Genomic DNA, 19,294 nt, shown 5'->3' on the forward strand with positions numbered 1-19,294 from the left:
TTTTTCCTTCCTCTCAGGGTATTCTTTGGTGCTTTGTTCAGCACAGGGAGGCTCCTGCCATTTCCTTTGGGTGATGTGAACTTGTCTGGACACTGAAAATGAGTAAAGAGAGTACTTTTCCTACTTTTATTGTGCTTTGTATTGACTCCTCCGATTTGAATGTTTTTCCACATATTGTTTTTCGTTGTCTCACACCCTAACAAGATATTATCATATAAGATAGCACAATCTGTTATGAAATACTTAGGGCTTGCCAGCAGTTTTTATTTGACACTTTAATAATGGTCTTTAGGAGAGAAGTGGGAATTGCAAAGAACAAAGAATCTCCAGATGTCCTAAAAATGTACGACGCAGGATTTGCAGAATATTTCTCTACTTGAGAGATTTCTAATTTTCATTTGAAACAGCACAGTCCTGCATTACCCTTGCCTGAATTAAAATGAACACTATTTCATTTACAGATTGTCTCTTAGATTAACCCTGTACCCTGGATGTGTCTGGTTTATTACTGAAAGTGCACTCCTTGCTACTTCTCCTATTCTCTGTGGTTCTGTAAACCTACTTTAATAAAAATGCAATATCTGAACATAATTCTTCTTGCAGCTCACCTTCTCCTCAGACAAGGAAAAAAATATCAAGGAACTATGAGGTTTTGGCATGTGTTTTCTGAATGGTGAGCTAGCTCTCAGCTTCCATATTTTGTGCTGTTTGCATTGTGCTGTAGAGGGTCACATGCTTTAAGCTAATTGCTCCCATGCAAGACTTGTAGGAAATAGAAAAGCAAAGTTCCTGTGGTGACTTTTTTTTTTTAATTATTTTTCTGGAGGCTGAGCTGAGCCTGAAATAGGAAAAAATAATTCTCTACTCTGTTTTTCATCTTTGGTTTCATGCTTTTTTTTTTTTTTTTTTTTTTTTCTCTTTTAAATCACACAAAGAAGATGTATGTGAACCCACTGGGTTTCTCACCATTATGTCAACTCAGCTGTCATGCAAGCCTAACCAGCAGAACCACTATGCTTGACCAGATACTGCAGGCAGTATAGAAATAGCAATAAACATCCTATTTCGAGGAACTAATTTGTAATGCCTACATTTTGTTAAAACACATTCATGTAAACATGTCTTCTCACATGTCACCAATCTTATGTTTGCAGGAGTGATGGCTTTTGTTCTGGATGATTCTGTCAGTGGAGTTCCCCTGCTGACCATGTATGATAAAGGGAAAAAATGCAGAGAGGTACCAGTTTAAAGCTTTATCCTCATCACTTCTTAACAGCATTTCAAGAGAGGTTTATCTTAGTTTCCTTTTCTGAACCTCTACAACTTCTCCTCACATTTGGAGTTTTGGTAAAGCTGTTACTCACAAGCAGTTCACATCTTTATTTGTTTCATCATGAATGACATTTTTTCATTTATGGGGCAGGGAAAACAATCCTGTAGCTCATCAGGTTGGGTACTATAACAGTGGGGAGGATTTCTAATGTGTATTTTACTTAATTTTTTAAAGATGTACACATACTTGAATCTTCTAATGTTATTTCTGATCACTTATCCAGTTTCAGACCTATGCTCTGGAGGGACACGCTTTATAAATAGTTTCTTTAATAATTTTAATCTTAATTATGCAGCTATTAGGCTGTGATTTGACAATGAACTGCATGGAGGCACGAGGCTTTGCTTACTGCAATCACAGGTTATTGTAGTCACAACAGTTTAAATTTCTTTTGTTCTAATTAATGACAACGTAATTTTCTAGTTGACCCGCAATCTTACGGTCATTCATCTTAACTATTGTTTTTAAGTGTTTTCAATAACAAGAATGCAGCCAGGAGCCCAATGCTGAATGTTATAAACTACTATGCTATTAGGAGGAGTAATTTGTAAACTACTTTCTGGAAGCTACCCATCCCCAATGCTTTTTCCAGTGCTGATTCCAACACTGTGCTTGGCTCTGGTGAGCTTGGTAACCCTTGGTATAGGCAGATAGTTTAGATACATACTGCCAAGAGCTCAGTCGTATCTACCTAGACCAAACTCCTTGACTTCCTTGAAAAAGAGAAAAAAAAGGAAATTTTGGAACAGAACATTTTACTCTGATGAAATGAACATGGGTCAGGATGACCACTTCCTTGGAAAACTGCTCTTGTGTTCTCAACAAATTCAGGAGATAATCTCCCTGTTGCTGAAAAAAAATGCCAGTATAACCTACGTGTAGAAGAGAAAAGAGTTATTTTTTAACTTGTAGGAGCTTACTAAGTACAATGGAATTTGTTTTGCATCTGAATCTGTCTGCTCATAGTTGGATATATCCAAGTAGTTTGCCTCATTAATATAGTATGTATTACATTTATAGAAACTTCTTCCAGCCTGAAGGATCCTAGTGTGCTTATGAATACTTACTTTTATTGGTGGAATGGATTGTCTTCACTATCTTCTTGGAATAAAGCAGGAGGTAAGTGTAACTGAAGTTGAAGTGTCTAGAATTGTTATAGACAAGAAAAGAATGTGGTGTGCTTTTTCTTTTTTCCTTAGAAATGCAATTTCACTCTTATGTTTGTTAAAAACCACTTTGATATGCTCTTCTTTATAGGACCAATGTGCGTATATGTGCTTGTTATGAATCAATTTTATTCATGGCACTGTGCAGATTGGAAAGTCTGTCTCTTTGGGAGAGTGAAAGTGAAGTTATGAAAGGCAGCCACAAGCCTTCTAGAAGCTACACGCTTGCTTAACCAGTAATTAGTGCGTAATTTCATGAGAGTGATGCTGGTAGGTGTGGGTTATGCGGGTGGTGTAATGATGTCTTCTGGGCTTGTAACACATACTTCTGTCTGTTCCTTTGCTTTTTATGGGGGCTATGGCTCTATTGAAGCTAATTCTATATGGGTGGTGTAACATCCAGATGGAGCACATGACTGAGAAATGCTATGTAAGTTTAAAGTTGGAACAGCTGTAAAGAGACAACAGGAAAGACACTATAAGCATGTAGAAATCTTGGGGGCTTGAGGGGTCCACACCCTGGAGATCTGGAAATCCAAAGGTGAAGGTGGTGATGAGTATTGCAAGGAGGCTGAAGAAACCCTAGGAAAGATGGGAAAGTATGGAGCTGTTTAGGCTACAACATATTTTGGAGGTAATATAGATGCAGAACAGTGTGTTCGAACATCCAAGTACTTTTGAAGAAGGCCTCATGCTGCAAGAGGAAGGAGGCCAGGATTCTTCTTGAATTCAACCAGTCCAGGAGAGGAGACCTATGGGCAGCCTGCCTGGTTCAGCAAAGTAGAAGGTTAAAGATACCAAAGAAGAAGACTAGAACAAATGTTGTTGTCTCAGATGTGGAGTCTCCTATGTTTTGTGTGTCTTAATCAGACTGTGTCCACCATGCTGGGAAAATACTGCTTTATGGTGTATATTTGTTTCTGTGCTATAGGGCTTTAATATCCTAAATTTGTATAATAGTTTAGAGAGCTAAGTCAATAATGTCCTCAGCTGAGAAGAGATTGTGTGTTTACCACGATCATCACAAAAAAGATGTTCTGTCCATTCATACAGGAAATACTGGGAGTCTTTTAAAATTCCCAAGTACGAAATACAGATCATTCCAGAAAAAATCCAGCAAGACCTAGACAGGTTAGAGAGTTCAGTGGGGTGAAATTTAATGAAATATAATAAGGGCAAGGGTAGGGTCTTGCATCTGGGCAGGAACAACCACATGGTAACCCATGGCTTGGACAAGTGCACTCTCTGCTGGGTTAAGAACTGGCTGGAGGGCCGGGCCCAGAGAGTGCTGGTGAATGGGGCTGCATCTAGCTGGCGGCCAGTCACTAGTGGTGTCCCCCAAGGGTCAGTGTTGGGTCCAGTCCTGTTTAACATCTTTATTGATGATTTAGATGAGGGGATTGAGACCGTCATCAGCAAATTTGCTGATAACACCAAGCTGGGAGGGAGTGTCAACCTGCTGGAAGGCAGGAGGGCTCTGCAAAGGGATCTGGATAGACTGGAAAAATGGGCTGATTCCAGTGGGATGAAGTTCAACAAGGCCAAGTGCTAGGTCCTGCACTTTGGCCACAACAACCCCCTGCAGCACTACAGGCTGGGCACAGAGTGGCTGGAGAGCAGTCAGGCAGAAAGGGACCTGGTACTAATTGACAGGAAGCTCAACATGAGCCAACAGTGTGCCCAGGTGGCCAAGAAGGCCAATGGTATCCTGTCCTGTATCAAAAATAGCGTGGTCAGCAGGACAAGGGAAGTGATCCTTCCCCTGTACTCTGCATCGGTGAGGCCACACCTGGAGTATTGTGTTCAGTTCTGGGCCCCTCAGTTCAGGAAAGATATTGAAGTGCTGGAGCGGGTCCAGAGAAGAGCAACAAGACTGATGAAGGGACTTGAGCACAAGACCTATGGGGAGAGGCTGAGGGAGCCGGGGTTGTTTAGTCTGGAGAAGAGGAGGCTTAGAGGTGACCTCATCACTCTCTATAACTACCTGAAGGGAAGTTATAGCCAGGTGGGGATTGGTCTCTTCTCCCAGTCAGTTAGCAATAGGACAAGGGGGCATGAACTCAAACTCTGCCAGGGGAAATTTAGGCTGGATATTAGAAAGAAATTCTTTACGGAGAGGGTGATCAGGCATTGGAATGGCCTGCCCAGGGAGGTGGTGGACTCACTGTCTCTGAAGGTTTTTAAACTGAGATTGGACATCGCACTTAGTGCCATGATCTAGTAAATGGACTGAAGTTGGACCAAGGGTTGGACTTGATGATCTCTGAGGTCTTTTACAACCCAGTCGATTCTGTGATTCTGTGATTCTGTGATTCTGTGATAAGTTGGGGAATGACCTGTTAGAGAGCAGTATAGGGGAAAGGGACCTGGGGGTCCTGGTGGACAGCAGGATGACCATGAGCCAGCACTGTGCCCTTGTGGCCAAGAAGACCAATGGCATCCTGGGGTGTATTAGAAGGGGGGTGGTTAGTAGGTCCAGAGAAGTTGTCATCACCCCCTGGTGAGACTGCATCTGGAATATTGTGTCCAGTTCTGGGACCCTCAGGGAGCTGCTTGAGAGTGTCCAGCACAGAGACACAAAGATGCTTAAGGGAGTGGAGCATCTCCCTTCTGAAGAAAGGCTGAGGGAGCTGGGTTTCTTTAGTTTGGAGAAGGAGACTGAGGGGTGACCTCATTAATGTTTATAAATATGTAAAGGGTGAGTGCCATGAGGATGGAACCAGGCTCTTCTCAGTGACAACCAATGGTAGGACAAGGGGCAATGGATATAAACTGGAACACAGGAGGTTCCACTTAAATGTGAGAAGAAACTTCTTCTCAGTGAGGGTGCCAGAGCACTGGAACAGGCTGCCCAGGGGGTTTGTGGAGTCTCCTACTCTGGAGACATTCAAAACCCACCTGGACACATTCCTGTGTAACCTCATCTAGGTGTTCCTGCTCCGGCAGGGGCATTGGACTAGATGATCTTTCAAGGTCCCTTCTGATCCCTAACATTCTGTGATTCTGTGTGATTCTGTGAAAAGACTATGAATCCAGCAGAAGGAAACTGCTGAAAACATTAGTTTGGAAAATGCTGTTTTACTTCTTCAAAAGCGTTAAGAAACAACCTGAATGATTAATAGGTTCTGAAAAATATTTTCTATGGTTTTCAGATAGTCCTTCCCCCTAGGCCTTTATTATAAATTACTGTTGTTGTCTGAACATAGTCTTTATTCCTTTGAATGAGCATATAGAACTTTTCTGCCCTGCTCATTGCCTTCAGGATATTACAGATATTGCCATGGTTTATCATTTTTCAAAAAGAAAATTCTGCCTCCAGGGTTCTTAGTATAACCTTATTAATCATTACATGGGTAGAAGGCTTTATTGAAATACTCCTTGAAACACATATTCTAACAGGAGCTAAAACTGTCTGGCTTGAGGCAAGCAAGCCAGAAATATCCTCTGTAATTCTTGGTTAGTAACTTCCATCATGCGCTATTCTGGTAGGATCCGTTTCTTTTAGGATGAGAAAGAAACAGCTCTGGCAGCTATTCTGCTCCTGCTGAGCCTGTTCCTGAAGGATACTGGTCCCCAGGACTCTTAGTTACTGGCAGAGATGGGCCTGAACCAAAATTCTCAGCAGAAAGCTGCCTAGTCGCAAGGAAGCTCTACTGTACCAGGCTTTTGAAGCTGAGGCCTTTGTAGAGTTGTTAAATTCCCCCTTAACAGCATGCAATATTCTAGGTAGGAGTAACTGAATTAATTAGGACTAATTTAACAATTAACTAAAATGTTTGTATGGCCACATTAATGATTGCCATTCGCTAATAACTGGTATGCTTTCCTTGAGGTAATGAGTGTTTAAGTGATTGAGAGTCTAAGAGGGTGTCCTTCACGACATCATCATTCATAGCAAGTGTTTCAAAGTGAAGAGACGGAAATTATGTGCGTAGGTCTGTCTGGCACAACAAAAACATTTTCTGAGGTTCCAGAAATCCCAGAAAACTCTCTCTGCAGTAGGATTGCCCAGATATTATGGGGTCATCTGAGGAAAACGGGGCTTTGTTCTCCATGCAGCCTGGGGCTGCAACACATGTGTTCAAAGTCTGCAAACCAGTCTGTGTGTTAGGCGAATGTAACCCAGAGATTGCTTTTGCCAAAATTTAGGCCTTTTTTCAAAAGAGTGTTTTGCTCTGAAGTTATTAATGTTATACAAGGAGATTTCTGTGTCACACAGCTGTCAATGAAGATTTACAAGCTCAAGAATAACAACAGTGAAATTCCATTTACACAAAAAATGGAAAAATACATGTTATTTTGGAGAACTTTAATGCACACAATTTACATAAAATAGTCTATTTTATGTAAATAAGAGGTAAATGGGATTGGGGGTCTTTAGTTTTGTGAGGAATTATCCCGAGTTTATTTCTCTCAGTATGTTCAATGACAAGAAGAAAATTATAGGGAAAGCCAAGAAGAGAATTTGAATTTTTTGTTATCAGTGAAAACTTTGAAGATTAAAAGCAAAACTCCAAGGCTTTTCCTGAAAGTTCAGGGTTTAGAAGCACGCCATTTATCACAGAAGAAGAAGTCATGTATTTGAATGAAACATTGCATCTGGCTTAAAATTAAAATGAATGATGGGGACAAACCACTTGATTCATTAAGTACATAGTTCACTTAAAAACCTGTCCTGTTCCTGTGTGGCTGACATCAGTGAAAACAATGCCTTTCATGTCAGCAGATGAGGACTGAACTGTAAAGCACAGAAAGAATTAATTTATTTAGGTGATGCTAGATCTTCAAAACACTGAGCAGTTTCTGTGATATACTGAGTACCCTTGTTTCCCACTAGCTCATAAGTTTAGCTCCAGTATTATGAAAAATTGTCTGTTATGTGGCCCCTCTATTTAGGAGTCATTGATATTATCCTTTGTTGCTTATCAGTGTAATATTTTTTTCCTGAAATACTTTTGTCCTTTCTCTCACCACCCTTCAAGCACTGGAGGATTTCTGCATAAAATGGGATCACAAGACTAGAAGGCATCTCCTGAGCCATTAATTTAGAGCTCATGAGAGCAAAATTTACATGTGGGACAAAGAAAGCTTTTGGAAGACACCCTTTTGCCCCAGTTCTCTAGATTGGGGCTGAAGTTCTGTCTGCTGTTGTGGCAGTATGTTTTACAGTGACCCTCATAAACTTATCCAGCTTCCTCGTAGCAGTGGTCTGGGTTTAGTCCTGCCAATGTGGTTGCAGAATCTGCCTGTTCTGCTGGCTAGTGAGTCTCTGCTGATCTCCAGCCTACAGCAAGACCTGTTTGCCTTTGTGCATTTGTTCATAATCCGTTGTCTGGTCTCCTTTATGTCTGTCCTCATAATAACGTACATCTCGGGCAGCATGCGTATTCTCTCTCAGCTTTTTCTCTGCTCACTTAAGCTAAAATAATTTAGTTCTTTTCTTGTAAACAGAACTGTACTCAATACTCTAGATAAAGCCTCACCACTGCTATGCACAACCGCCTTAATACTTCTGTATCTTATCTTAAAGAATCTGTTTAGAATAATTTTAAGGACCATGTTAGCATTTTTATGAGCACATCACTTTAGTGATGTTGTTCTCCTTAAAAGGGAACTGCTGCCTTCACTGTAGCCTGGGATGATAGAGTTTTAACAGAATCAAGGTTTCATTCAATGCCTTTACATTATTTTTCCTGGTACTGCCATCTCACAACTTGTCTGTTACATATTTTGACATTACTTAATATATCTTGTCATGCGTCTAATACAATCACCTATATGCTCTTCAATTCAGGGACTGTCTCTTTGTTGAGGCTTTTCAATACTACTGTAGGACTATACAAAACCACAGATAGTTCAGGAAGTAAACAAGGAACAGAATAACCCAGCTCTTTGCTGCTGCTGTTTTTTCAACAATGTCAGAAACTGGTCTTTGCTAGAATTCAGAAAGCAAAAGAGAGAACTTAAGAATTTATACATCCTGAGACCTCAACACCACCTGAACTTGCTTTAAAACTCATAAAAATACTGCTTAGAGAGGGTGAGAACTCAAGTTTTGGAATCAGGAAAAAATGTGAGAGACCACAGCTAAGTAAATACATGGGAAGAAAGACTATACACTAAAGGAATGGACATAAAAATGTGGAGGTACCTCAAAGGAAACCATAATCAACAAACACAAAGAGAGACATTGCTGGAAAAACTTTGCAGTTCCCTGAAATCTTAACAAGCCAAGCCACAAGTCTATAGTTGTAGCAGCTGTTAACTTCACAGCCATGGAAGACACGGCCCTTGAAGATAGGCCAACAAAGTACAAAAGTCAAGCATGTATCTATTTTTTTTTTTTTTTTTTTTCTGTAAGCAATACTTTGCCTATTGTGAAATGGTACCCAGGGAGAAATGGCTTATCTGTTTAGAGTCTAGGCATACTGAGCATACTGGCAGGAAACAGTGCTTTGTTCCTACTGCTGCATAGTGTTATTTTATTAAGGAAGTGAACCACAATGACACTTCAGAATTGATTACTTCAGCTAATTTAGCATGCATAAAGATTTGAAAAACTTTAATTCAAAGAGGTTATAGGCCAGCGAAGAACCATTCCCAACTCCTGTGTGTTTCTTCAGGACACTGTTTCAGTAGGTCCTATTCTGACACAGGTGAATGTATTTTTTGCTTGCATTTTTTTGCCAGTTGGGAACACATAGGATTTTGATTAGTTCTTCACTTTTTTTTTTTTTTAATTAGGGAGCTATGCTACAAAGTATCGAGTTGGTCTGTATTCTTTCACCCCTATGCTAAGACGAAATAGAAATCATCAGTTTTCAGGAGAACATGGAGCAGGTATTAACCATAAAGTGATCACTGTAATGTGAAAAGCAGAGTCTGAAAACTGTGAAAACAAATTCTGCACTACAAGTGGCTTCAAATATTTCAAAGTCAGGTCTGCTGTTGAACAAAAGGAGTATGCACGGGCTCTTTCGTCATCTGATTGCTTAAAAAGGCCACGCTCTGTAGCTGAAAATTAGTAACATATTGAAGCTCTTGAATCTGATCATACCAGGGAAACGAATTCCCTCTGAAACCAATACTAAACTATTTTCGGTTAATGTTATCTCCTACTCTGCTTCAAAATCTGAACCCCAAACTGACATAGAATACACAGCAAGGCCATCTTTGTAAAATCTCTCGTTTCTGTTAAAGGAAACACAATGGACATAAGATACATGCACTCTCTATCTGAAGTACTTGCCAGCAGATATTGCTGTTTCAGAATAGCACAGGTGTGCAGGGAGGTCAGTTGTCTGACTGACCCCTTTTCGTGTGCACAGGACATAGCTTTGAGGGCTGCCATCTTCCCGTGCCATGCTGCTCTTTGAGAAAGCAACACGATTCCAGCCCAGGCCCCTCCAGCGTCTCCCTGGAGCAGCTGAGCATGTGGCCATCACCTCTGCCAAGGTGTTTGGTTTTGCACTCGGCATGCAGAAGAGTCTATGTCTGATCATTTCTGCAGTCTCCACCAGTGGCAGCTCCAGATGTTGGGGGGCCATAAAGTGATCCAGCAGCAGCAGCATCTCCAAGAGCTTTGGTCATCTACAAAGAACGTATGAGCTTTTGCATTCAGGGACAGATGCTGTGTAGGTTTGGAGGATATGTACAGAGATGTGGTCCAGAGGGGGAGAGCATAATCACAGCAGATAAAAGAATCTGCCTAAGTCTATTTCAGATCTCTAACCAGTCTTTGTATTTCTCAGCTCCTAAAATTTGGAGTCAATCATTCTGGTTTTGATCAGGCTTAGCTTAACTAGTTTCTTTATGGAGCGCATATGGACCTGTCACTGGACTATTTAACTGACACATTTACAGTAATCATTCATCTGGCATGCAGCCATTACCATATATAACACTAGGTCTGCAAAGTTAACTTTAATAACGATATATTAAAAATGTTCAGCAGACTTCCTCACCTTTTTTTCCCAGAAAAACAGTCTGTGGGGTATCACATTTGCTCATAATTGGGCACAACAAATGAACAGCAGCCAGCAAAGGACACACTGTGACCTCCTGGAGAGGAATGTTCTCTCTTTATTAGTGGAGCAGCTATTTAGCTCACTTTTTTTCATAGAGTGGTGAATTGGACTAGCCAAGCATCATGCCTGGATTAGTTTCATTTCTGTGTATGCCACATACAACTACTCATAACTGAAAAACAAGCATGTTCCTTGTTCCAAGGCTCCTGCTGGCACGAAGCTTTTGCAGTTTTGTGTAGATTTAACGTGAAGATATGGGGTTTACCTTCCCAAAGCATTACCTGGTAACTTTTGTAATATTTGGCAACCTCTGGAGTTGCAGTGCTCTATTTTTCCTGTGGTATTTAGTGGCTTCTGGAGAGGTCTCCTCCCATCATTGTTAGCATTGCCATACAGGCTCCTTGTGTTTCAACAGAACTGTAATTATTTAGCACAGCAAAGAGGTTCTTGATGTTTCCATTTCTTTCTTATACACTCAGGTAATCACAAGCAATGCGTGTAGCAAGAAGACTGGAATGTATAGTGCGTGTAGTTGAACTGCATATTGAATGCAGCTGAATTGTACTCATCTCAGGTAAAATGTTTTGATTTTTAAACTTTCCAGTAGTAGCAATTTGTGCTTAAGATTCAATAATGTAGGTAATTTTAAAAAGCTTTTACAAGCACTTATTTTGGCAAGACTGTATGTGCAGAAATTGCTAATAAAATTTCAGTAGCCTTAATCAACCCCATGTACAATGTAATGGTGAAAAATAGCATGGGAAAAATGTTCATATAGAAACGTGTTATCAGGCAGATTTTCTTATAATAAAACAAAACTCTTCTCTGATGGCAGAGAAATGTCAAATCTTTCTTTACCAATGTGGTGAAAAAACTCAGTTCAAAGGCCAATCTTAAGCTCATTTCTAGATACTCAGATGTTTGAATAGTGGAGAAAGATTAGGGACAAAAGCGAAAGTGGCTATCCAAGTGTTTTTAGTTTTAAATCCTTGTTCAGAAAAACCACCCATATTATATTGCTTTTGCAGCATTACTTGGAAACCACTTAATTAACACATGATTGAAGATCTATTACAAAGGGTAATCATTCAAACGCACTAAGTAGTTCTTTTTTAAATGAGCTGTTCCTGCATTTCTTCCATGCTTTGATGAACAGTGGAATTGTTGAGATTTAAAGTGTCTTTATTGCCATCAAATTTAGTATAAGTAGAAATAAATAGAACGTTGAACTTGTTATTTCATGTTCTCTGCAAATTCAGACAGACAGTAGGTTACATTTTTGAGGTTTTCTTTGTAAACATAACAGCTATACACTGACTTGTTGACAACCAGTACTCTCTTTCCCCAAAATAAAACAAAATGCAACTGAAACTCTGTAGAACATTTAAGATGCCTGAGAGTTAAATTTTCACATAAACAGAAAGTATACTGAGAAAATACTGCTTATTTCTGATAGTAGTTGTTTCTAGTTCCTGGATGTTTTTACATTTTAAAGATAACTGTCAAATTGTACTGCAGAAGGATCTGGAGTACTGAACTCCCACCATGTAACATTGAAATATGTAGGTCATATAGTGGATGAAAAAAAGTCTGACTAAATTAAGGCTGATAGGTCTGTTTTCCAATTAAGCTGGGTGGGGACAAAATGGGATGAGATGATAGGATGCTACCCAAAAGTGGGACTCCTTGGTTTTCAATAATTAACCCCTGAGAAAATTAGCATTTGCCAAGCAAAAAGCTTAGCCAGTTAAAATATATGTCTATGGAGAATATTTTCCTCTGGCAGTATGAGATTTCAGATTTCATATGAACCCAGGAATGTTTGGTAGATGCAGGTGTATTTTCTGAACCATTTAATAGAAGGTCAGTGAAGCTCTAAACAGATCTGGGTTACGTATGTGTCCTGATCACAAAGTCCTGTTCGGCCTCAGTTCAGCACAGCTAAGTGACGTGTCACAGCTACTGCTCGAATGAAACCCAGCCGGTAAAACATTGGAGCTGTGAGCACAGATGGCTTGGACAGTTTTGCCACCTGTATTATCAGTTTAAGGGAGAAATTGTTGAAGGAACACTTAGTGGTGGCAAGGTGATGCAGAGAAAAGTATTTAGAAGGAAACATGAAAGTCACTTGGGGAAAGAAAAATCTGAGAAGGTCCAGAGACAACACTGACATTGAGAAAGCTGTTAAGCATTGTCAGAGATACTGAAAATACAGGCCAAGTTGAGCTAAACTTCAAATTAACTTTTAAACCCCCCTGTTCTCTTGGAACAACTGTGCATAGCTTTGTTATGTTAGCTGGAAAAAATGTGAGTAGTAGTTCTAAATGATTGTGTTTTATTACTTTAAGCTAATCTTAGCATGTTGGATTGTGCATATCAAATGATTTTTGCAAATTGTATTACGCTTGAGATGTGAGACACTGAAAATGGGATATAGATTCATGGGCATGTTTGCAATCAAATATGAATGAAGATGCTAATCGTAGAAAAAAAAGTCATAATAAAACATCATTTTAACATCTGTGAAACCACTGTCTGGCCACTGCCTCATATTATGAAATTTCAAAATAACTGACATGTGGTCTATCACCTATTATTTACAGCTGGTTTGACTGAAAACAATCAAACACTGAAGCTGGGAAACACTGAACAACTTAGAAAGCCCAGAGCAGGGCTAGTAACACTGCCCTAACATGGCTGTATTATTTCTGAAACAGATTAATTAGTTTGTATGGGTATCTCTGCATGACCTGGTCTTTTGCCAGAAAAGTAACCTTTACTCTGAAATTACAGTAACTCTGGTTTGGACAAGAGGGGCAAAAAAGGGAAATAGTTCATTTAATAAGTGTCTTTTTTTTTTTTTTTTTTTTTTTTTTTCCTAAACAATACAAATTTCTTCCTTCAGCTTCTTCTTCTGCATGCCAAGAGGCTTCTTTCAGAGAGAGGGAGAAGAAGAGTACAGAATAGGCACAAAGCATGTGAACACAGCAGGTCCCTCCAGCATTTTGTGCAGCGCTCAAAGTACAAAGAAAACACAAAGTGATGAAGAAACAGGGTCTGACTGTCCAGCTTTTCATTCCTGAATTTGAAACAATAACCTGGGGCAAAAGATTAGCAAAGAAGTTCAGCTGTAGAGTTGCAGGGAGCAGAAGGGCTGGTGGCTTTCTCACTTTCCCAAAACCAGCTGAACAAATCACTGCATGCCTCTGACCAAGCAGCAGATTACAGAGACTTGAGCTGCATCTCTGAGTGCAGCTGAAGTGCTGCTTGCTTTTCTGAGCCAACAAAATGCTCATTAGCTTGTTCACATTTGTAAGAGGGGAGCCGACCTGGCACGATCACTGCTGGAGAGGAGTGGCGAGCAGAGTGGACAAGGGGGAGTGAAACCAGGGTCTTCTGTGATGGGATGTAGGTGGGATGGGTTGAAAGCACTGAGTCAGCATTTTTGGCTCAGTCTTGGACTTCATAAAGGTGACACATATTCCAGCCAAGCTGGAATTTGGCTAACACAGCCTTCCTTGCAGAAAATACTCAAGTAAAAACCAAATTCGAAAACTGCTATTACATTTTGTCTTTAAAAAACAAAGCCCACAAACAACAAACAACAACAAACCTGTGGGGAAATGCTGAGTGCTGACAGATTAGAGAAGCAATTTTTATGACACTGAAGAGAAATCCATTTGGCTGAGTACACTGGGGAGAGTATGCCTATTCTTAGAAATTATTATCCTAATAATAATTTCTAAGTACTTTAAAACAATGTATTATGTGCTAAATACAGGCTGTGAGCTCAGTGGTGCCCAGAAAGGGAGGAATTTTCAGACTGCATCCTGGAGTTTACAGTTTAAAACTTTATCATTGCAAGACACAAAGAAATAGGGAAGATGAAAGGTTTGCAGGCTTCACTCTGTGATACCAAATTTCTTCAACTCAGAGCAGTGCTGTAGTCCACTGAAATCACTAAGAGCCTTTCTGCTCTGCCTGTTTTCCTGAGATGGGACCTAGGGGACAGCCAAAGGGATGGAGGTTTCTGAGTCTGCTGCTCACCTGGGTGGCCACCTGCCTCCTCGCTTGGCTCTTCATCTCTCACAGCTCCAGCTCTGCAGCAGCACTGCAGAGAATTGAGCCAGCTCTGCCTGATGCTGTTGAGGGTTCGGGAATTTCACTGTCTGGGGGAAGAATGTTGTTATGTCTGATCTTTAATGCAGTACTGGCGCTGGGAGGCTGTGGGCAGATTTGTTTATTTGACGGGCTCTGCTAACTAGACTTTCTAAGGGTAAAATACCTACATTCCTATCTGGAAAGGCTCCATAGGAATGGACCAACCGGTTACATGGTTCAGTGATCACTTGGAGCCAATGGGGCTGATAAGGTGTGCCTGGCTGGGGTCTCTGCTCTGGCTTAACACCAGCATGGCGTGGGTCTAACACAACCACCAGGTTTGGTCTGTTCGTGCAAGACCCTCAAAAGGGCACAGCTTTCTGCACTGCAGGTGATTTCTCTCTTGGTAAGGTTTGAGCCTTCATGGAATCAAAAATTCCAGTAGCCTTCATGATCAGCTTTCATATTATTTTTATATTACATGAAAAAAAAGTTATTGTTTTATTCTGGTTATGGAGTGATACCGGCTAAATTGTATCTTAAAGTGAAGAAATGCTTGCAGGTATTGCTTATGACTCAGATGGTTTGTAAGACAGACCATTGTTTTAAGAGTAACATGTGTTTCTTCAGAGGACACACTCAGTGTCCAAAGACTGACTAAAAAATGTATTTCATCTTGAATTTGAGAAAGCATAAATATTTGAAACAAAGCAAAAACATAGCTGCAATTTCAAAAGGCCAGTGTAAGAATAGAAAGAACCATTATATCTGTAATTGAAACTTTGGAATACACCTTTAATAAAATAAATATCCATCGTATTTGTTGAAATGAACTACATGTGCTATGTCTGTACTAAGGCCATCAAGGAGAGCTGTTGATCTTTGAGGTAACTGTTATGAAAACTTCTTAAGTAGAGGAAAGTTAATCCCAGGAAGGACTGATCCTCCAAACCTCATCATATAGATATAACAAATTACTTAGGGTGTCGGCAGATACCAAGAAAGTAGAGCTGGGGCTTGAGGCTGGGAACAGGCACTAGGACAAGGATTCCAGAAAGCACGATGTAAACAACTGAAAATTAAAGATCAATGTTGAGCAGTGATAAACAGGGTTCAAGGTGAGAAATCAAAGCAGTAAGCTCCAGAAACTCCTGAAAAACCTTTTTGCAGGACAGCCTCCTGCTCTCCAGCTGGTGATTTTGGAAATAAGGAAGGAAGGCCTTACTGTCCCACTTGTCCCAGGCTGTTCAGGGACCCTTTGCAATGTCCAAATTTTGTCTATCATATGTATTAAAAGGTATGAACTGTAAAAAATAATTTGGTCTGGGTCTGTATTTATAAGAAGTTTGATGAAGTAGCAGTGAACCTGGTCTGTGCACTGAGCTTGCTGCAGCTCTCAAGCCCAGTTTCCATGTAATAAAACTCTGTGCAATTCAATGTATTTTTAGATATGTGAAAACACTTTGCAGATATACATGTACACAGAGATAAACACATACAGACAAAATTCTGTGGAAAATGTAGCGTGTTCTATATAGCGTGTGATTGATGTACACTAAGTATGTTCTGTCATATATATGCTTCCTATGCTTAAATGAAAAGAATGGTACAGAGGAATTTTGAGCATCGGTCTTGGTTTCACCTCCTCAAGTTTCTTGAAACATTTAAAATTGCAACTGGAATGTCATGCTTCCTATGCTAAATTTAATTTGGAACACAGGCTAATGGAAATATAGTGAATTTAAGCCAAAGATTTTGAGGATTTTGTGATATCTAAACAATATAAAGGGATTGGAGTCTGAGGTATTTAGTCTCTGAGGCAGCTTGTACGCTTTTTGCTCCTCTTAAGTGATTGTCACCATTCTCATTGACAGCAAATGACTTTATTAAGAATTTTAATCTAAAACTTTCACAATGAAACCTACTACTAGTGACTTTGGAAAATGTACAGCTCCCATCTATCATTCCACTTTTCTCCCTTCATTTCAAGAATAAAAGCAGCAACTTTGCTGCTTGTCATCCTTAAGGGATCTGGCTCTAAGCTGCTACTAATGTCTGCTTTTTCACAGGACACAATCTCTCAGCTTTTCTTCTCACTTTTATTGATTAGCTATCAGATGTATTGCAAGGTTGTATCTCTCATGTTTTTGTGGCATTGCTGTAAGATAACCAGTTGGGCAGAAGCGCACAGCTCAAAAGACAGATGAACCCCTGATTATGTTCATCAGATCCTTTGGGGCATGTAGACTATAAAAAAGTAAATGATTCAATCTTTTTATAGAAGAATATTGACTTATAAGTTTTAGTATTTTATTTAGATTTAAATCAGAGATTCCTTTTGTGTATGTGCTCCAAGGCACATTCAATTCAAAAGCAAAAGTCTTTTGACATCAAGGAGTCCTGAGCTGGGTTTTGTAAAGCATATACTGAGAATTTGCTCCTTTTTTTTTTTTTTTTCCCAAAGAATATGAAAAGGTACATCAAGGTGTAAGAGTAATTTAATAACATGTGATGTCAAAAGCAGCTATTTTGGATATAGTTAAGTTCCACTGAATTTGATCCTTATCTAAATCCAGAGCAAAATTAACCCCATTTTTTAATGGATGTACAGAAGAATACCATGCTGAAACTGTTGAGAAACTTAGGCAGGACAATTGAATTATATTCAGTTGGAATTTGGACATCTGTTTAGACTAGCATTTTTGCTTATCAAGGGTACCATTCACTTCTTAGTCCTTTTACTTCACAATTAATTCCTCAGGTTGGGCTTTTGACCTAGAAATCATAATTCCATTACTTTTAATGATCTGCAGCTCAGCACTTGAAGTTCATGGTACATAACTCATAATACTGATAAGCAGATAGTAAAAGCATTTTAAAAATTCTATTGGTTATCTCATAGCAAATTTCCATTTAAAGAGAATCACACAATTCTATTATCCTTTCTCATTTCATTTGCAGACCAAGTAGAATTCACACAAAATTAAATGTGTGCTCGTGCATGAGTTTAGCAATAACGAAGCAGCAGTTGTGAAATATATCTAAAACTTCAAAAGACAAGGTCCCAGATGAAGTTGAACTTGTTCCCTAAAAAGCATGTATTTCTATTATATTTTTGGCTGACATCTTGAGTTTGTTCAGGCTTCAGTGTCTAAATCAGCAGCAGGGACGGAAGCAGATCCCAGGCTGGGAAGTGATGCCAGGAGGGTTGTTGTGCCTGCCTACAAAGCCAGTATTGACACTGGTGCTTTGAGGTAATAAGGAAGGACTGGAGTTTGTAGACATGTACGACAACTTGTTTCTGTTCCTTAGTGTTTATTATAAAAATGTACAAGTTCAAGCTGGAGACTTGGCACACTCTATGTTAACCATTTAACAACGTCCACTGTTGTTTTTCAACAATAAACACTTCTGATAGTAAAAAGCCATATTTTGCCAAAAGATCTCATGTGGTATGACCCCATGCATTGCAATATTTCTTGAGAGAAGCATCACACAGAGCATCCTGGATATTGTTGCAACTATCGCCTCCATAAAAAGCATGCGGGTCAGGTGAGTAAAAGTGAGAGGTCTCCTGTTTATTTAGAAGAGCTTTACCATCTGGTTCATTTTGATTTAAGAAAACAAACAAACAAAAACGAAACAAAACAAGAAACCATGTTTCCTCTCTCATTTCATTATCAATCTGATTTTTCACACTATAGTAAAAATGAGTTATGCCATTCATAGGCAGCAAAGTTGACTGCCTTCTGCTGGACATGTCCTGGACTTGGACTGTGTACTTAGCATCCCAGCTGGACAACAGAAGACATTATACAATGTCTCCAGCAGAGAATGCAGTAAGTGTGGACAGAAAGGAGGAAGAGGTGAAAAAGAGAAAGAAAGGGTAAACAAACACTATTTTACTAGATGCATTTCAGAAGATTCTGTGTTGGAGATGTGGGTTAAGGGATAACTGGTCTTCATTTTAACTCGTGGTTGAGGGTGAAAGTAAATTTTTATAAGTTGTGCTCTGTTTTTTTGTGCTCTGATTTTAATTTCCTTCTCCTTTACAGAGCTATCAGAGCTTTCCAGAGCTTTCTCTTGCCGTCTTGACTCATACAGCTGTCTCTTTATGGATGGCCTGCTTCTCCTCTTTGGTTTACAATGTGCCCTTTGAAAAGATTGAATAAATGCAGCTTTGCACATCTTTTCTTGTCCTCCTCTATGAAGCAATTATGTCCAAAGGCCTGGCAGCAGAAATCCAAGGATAAATCACCTTGTTTACCAGGGCTGCGTAGCAGTAGTTGCCTACTAATGGCCAACTAGATAGAACCATTAATAGGTAAAAGCCATGTATTAAATTATCAGGCATCCAGGAAAACCTTTTCATCAGTAATGGTGCAGGGTGCATTTTTCTGTAAAAGGCTTTTTGTGAAACAGGGACAATATTGCAAACAACTAGTGTTCTGCTTTCTCATAAAATATTGTCTTTGGGCTCAAAATCAGAGTTAAGTAGCTATTCTTATTAACCAGCTTCTTACAGCATAACAGAGTTGCCACATATGACATCAAACTCAGTATAACCAGGAAACTCGTGTCAAGAAAAAAATAACTCCATTCTAAAATAATATCACAACTTCGTCACTAAAATGTCAAAATATTTGAACTAAGAAAATGTAAATATT

General features: G+C 39.6%; 1 long non-coding RNA gene across 1 annotated transcript; it reads left to right on the plus strand.

Annotated features, from left to right (window-relative positions):
- The first annotated feature begins 2,028 nt into the window (after nucleotides 1-2,028).
- On the plus strand, nucleotides 2,029-18,824 carry LOC309437899. The gene is made up of 3 exons (XR_014183671.1): nucleotides 2,029-2,452; nucleotides 11,006-11,100; nucleotides 18,683-18,824. It is a non-coding gene; the product is annotated as an uncharacterized lncRNA (long non-coding RNA).
- Nucleotides 18,825-19,294: the final 470 nt, after the last annotated feature.

The sequence above is a fragment of the Streptopelia decaocto genome (genome assembly GCF_964273445.1).
Source record: "Streptopelia decaocto genome assembly, chromosome: 3".
Taxonomy (NCBI): domain Eukaryota; kingdom Metazoa; phylum Chordata; class Aves; order Columbiformes; family Columbidae; genus Streptopelia; species Streptopelia decaocto.